This window comes from Drosophila sulfurigaster, unplaced genomic scaffold (genome assembly GCF_023558435.1).
Source record: "Drosophila sulfurigaster albostrigata strain 15112-1811.04 unplaced genomic scaffold, ASM2355843v2 contig_63_pilon, whole genome shotgun sequence".
Taxonomy (NCBI): domain Eukaryota; kingdom Metazoa; phylum Arthropoda; class Insecta; order Diptera; family Drosophilidae; genus Drosophila; species Drosophila sulfurigaster.
The window spans coordinates 2,501-6,736 of NW_026909672.1; the positions used below are offsets into that span (position 1 = coordinate 2,501).

At 36.6% G+C, this 4,236-nt stretch overlaps 1 non-coding gene across 1 annotated transcript in view; it reads left to right on the forward strand.

Moving 5' to 3' along the window:
* Positions 1 to 3,556, forward strand: part of LOC133849827 (large subunit ribosomal RNA) — a 3,958-nt gene extending 402 nt beyond the window's left edge. The window contains exon 1 of the ribosomal RNA XR_009895469.1: positions 1 to 3,556. This exon is cut by the window's left edge and continues 402 nt beyond it. This is a non-coding gene — a ribosomal RNA (large subunit ribosomal RNA).
* Positions 3,557 to 4,236: the final 680 nt, after the last annotated feature.

Genomic DNA, 4,236 nt, shown 5'->3' on the forward strand with positions numbered 1-4,236 from the left:
TAAATAGTACGTGAAACTGCTTAGAGGTTAAGCCCGATGAACCTGAATATCCGTTATGGAAAATTCATCATTAGAATTGTAATATTTAATCAATATTATAACGATAGTGTGCATTTTTTCCATATAAGGACATTGTAATCTATTAGCATGTATGGAATTTATCAAACAATTTTGATAAGAGTTTATTTAAATTAGAGTGCTTGCATTTTAACATAAAATAAATTTCAAAAATTTGATAAAGTGCTGATAGATTATATGAGTACAGTGCGTTAATTTTTCGGAATTATATAATGGCATGATTATCATTGATTTTTATGTTTATTATAAGCACTTGTATGATTAACAATGCGAAAGATTCAGGATACCTTCGGGACCCGTCTTGAAACACGGACCAAGGAGTCTAACATATGTGCAAGTTATTGGGATATAAACCTAATAGCGTAATTAACTTGACTATTATTGGGATTAGTTTTTTAACTATTTATAGTTAATTAACGCAATCCCGGGGCGTTCTATATAGTTATGTATAATAATATTTATATTATTTATGCCTCTAACTGGAACGTACCTTGAGCATATATGCTGTGACCCGAAAGATGGTGAACTATACTTGATCAGGTTGAAGTCAGGGAAACCCTGATGGAAGACCGAAACAGTTCTGACGTGCAAATCGATTGTCAGAATTGAGTATAGGGGCGAAAGACCAATCGAACCATCTAGTAGCTGGTTCCTTCCGAAGTTTCCCTCAGGATAGCTGGTGCATTTAACTGTTGTATAAAATAATCTTATCTGGTAAAGCGAATGATTAGAGGCCTTAGGGTCGAAACGATCTTAACCTATTCTCAAACTTTAAATGGGTAAGAACCTTAACTTTCTTGATATGAAGTTTAAGGTTATGATATAATGTGCCCAGTGGGCCACTTTTGGTAAGCAGAACTGGCGCTGTGGGATGAACCAAACGTAATGTTACGGTGCCCAAATTAACAACTCATTCAGAAACCATGAAAGGCGTTGGTTGCTTAAAACAGCAGGACGGTGATCATGGAAGTCGAAATCCGCTAAGGAGTGTGTAACAACTCACCTGCCGAAGCAACTAGCCCTTAAAATGGATGGCGCTTAAGTTGTATACCTATACATTACCGCTAAAGTAGATGATTTATATTACTTGTAATATAAATTTTGAAACTTTAGTGAGTAGGAAGGTACAATGGTGTGCTTAGAAGTGTTTGGCGTAAGCCTGCATGGAGCCGTCGTCATTGGTACAGATCTTGGTGGTAGTAGCAAATAATCGAATGAGACCTTGGAGGACTGAAGTGGAGAAGGGTTTCGTGTGAACAGTGGTTGATCACGAGTTAGTCGGTCCTAAGTTCAAGGCGAAAGCCGAAAATTTTCAAGTAAAAAAAAAAGTAACTAAAATTTAAATTTTGTCATAATTAAAAAAACTTGAATAATTTTGAACGAAAGGGAATACGGTTCCAATTCCGTAACCTGTTGAGTATCCGTTTGTTATTAAATATGGGCCTCGTGCTCATCCTGGCAACAGGAACGACCATAAAGAAGCCGTCGAGAGATATCGGAAGAGTTTTCTTTTCTGTTTTATAGCCGTACTACCATGGAAGTCTTTCGCAGAGAGATATGGTAGATGGGCTAGAAGAGCATGACATATACTGTTGTGTCGATATTTTCTCCTCGGACCTTGAAAATTTATGGTGGGGACACGCAAACTTCTCAACAGGCCGTACCAATATCCGCAGCTGGTCTCCAAGGTGAAGAGTCTCTAGTCGATAGAATAATGTAGGTAAGGGAAGTCGGCAAATTAGATCCGTAACTTCGGGATAAGGATTGGCTCTGAAGATTGAGATAGTCGGGCTTGATTGGGAAACAATAACATGGTTTATGTGCTCGTTCTGGGTAAATAGAGTTTCTATCATTTATGGTAGTTTCTTGTTCCCCGGATAGTTTAGTTACGTAGCCAATTGTGGAACTTTCTTGCTAAAATTTTTAAGAATACTAGTTGGGCAACCAGTTAGTTCTTTTAAATTATAACGATTATCAATTAACAATCAATTCAGAACTGGCACGGACTTGGGGAATCCGACTGTCTAATTAAAACAAAGCATTGTGATGGCCCTAGCGGGTGTTGACACAATGTGATTTCTGCCCAGTGCTCTGAATGTCAAAGTGAAGAAATTCAAGTAAGCGCGGGTCAACGGCGGGAGTAACTATGACTCTCTTAAGGTAGCCAAATGCCTCGTCATCTAATTAGTGACGCGCATGAATGGATTAACGAGATTCCTACTGTCCCTATCTACTATCTAGCGAAACCACAGCCAAGGGAACGGGCTTGGAATAATTAGCGGGAAAGAAGACCCTTTTGAGCTTGACTCTAATCTGGCAGTGTAAGGAGACATAAGAGGTGTAGAATAAGTGGGAGATATTAAATTTCGGTTTAGTATCGACAATGAAATACCACTACTCTTATTGTTTCCTTACTTACTTGATTAAATGGAACGTGTATCATTTCCTAGCCATTATACGGATATATTTATTATATCTTATGGTATTGGGTTTTGATGCAAGCTTCTTGATCAAAGTATCACGAGTTTGTTATATAATCGCAAACAAATTCATTAATGAGAGAGTGCATTTATGTATTCTCAAATTAAAAATTTGGTATAACTCCAATTACTCAGGTATGATCCAATTCAAGGACATTGCCAGGTAGGGAGTTTGACTGGGGCGGTACATCTCTCAAATAATAACGGAGGTGTCCCAAGGCCAGCTCAGTGCGGACAGAAACCACACATAGAGCAAAAGGGCAAATGCTGACTTGATCTCGGTGTTCAGTACACACAGGGACAGCAAAAGCTCGGCCTATCGATCCTTTTGGTTTAAAGAGTTTTTAACAAGAGGTGTCAGAAAAGTTACCATAGGGATAACTGGCTTGTGGCGGCCAAGCGTTCATAGCGACGTCGCTTTTTGATCCTTCGATGTCGGCTCTTCCTATCATTGTGAAGCAAAATTCACCAAGCGTTGGATTGTTCACCCATGCAAGGGAACGTGAGCTGGGTTTAGACCGTCGTGAGACAGGTTAGTTTTACCCTACTAATGACAAAACGTTGTTGCGACAGCATTCCTGCGTAGTACGAGAGGAACCGCAGGTACGGACCAATGGCACAATACTTGTTCGAGCGAACAGTGGTATGACGCTACGTCCGTTGGATTATGCCTGAACGCCTCTAAGGTCGTATCCGTGCTGGACTGCAATGATAAATAAGGGGCAATTTGCATTGTATGGCTTCTAAACCATTAAAAGTTTATTATTCATTTAATAGACGACGATGGATGTGATGCCAATGTTACATATAACATAGTAAATTGGGAGGATCTTCGATCACCTGGTGCCGCGCTAGTTATATATTAAAACATTATTTAATACAATGACAAAGCCTTGAATCAATTGTAAACGACTTTTATAACAGGCAAGGTGTTGTAAGTGGTTGAGCAGCTGCCATACTGCGATCCACTGAAGCTTATCCTTTGCTTGACGATTCGATAAAATATATATGTTTAAGGCATATATAAAAAAATATTATATGTATGATGTATATATGGAAACGTATATATGTTTATATATATAAATATGCAAAATTGTATGCATAATTATGTTATACAATTACGCATATAAGAAGAATATTTATATAATATATGAATATATTATATATATAAATAAATAATATATCAATGTGTACAAAATATACTTGTATATTTTAAATATGCATTTATTTAGTATGCGTTAATTATATATATTTATTTGGTAGCCAAAAGGACGCCATCATATTAGTGGCGAAGATTAAAAATATGCATAGTATATCTATGTGTACAAAATACTTGCATATTTTAAATATGCATTTATTTATTATGCGTTGGTAATATATATTTATTTGGTAGCCAAAAGGACGCCATCATATTAGTGGCGAAAATTTGTTTACAAAATACTTGCATATTTTAAATATGCATTTATTTATTATGCGTTGGTAATATATATTTATTTGGTAGCCAAAAGGACGCCATCATATTAGTGGCGAAAATTTGTTTACAAAATACTTGCGTATTTTAAATATGCATTTATTTATTATGCGTTGGTAATATATATTTATTTGGTAGCAAAATGACGCCATCATATTAGTGGCGAAAATTAAGAATATGCATAGTATATCTATGTGTACAAAATAC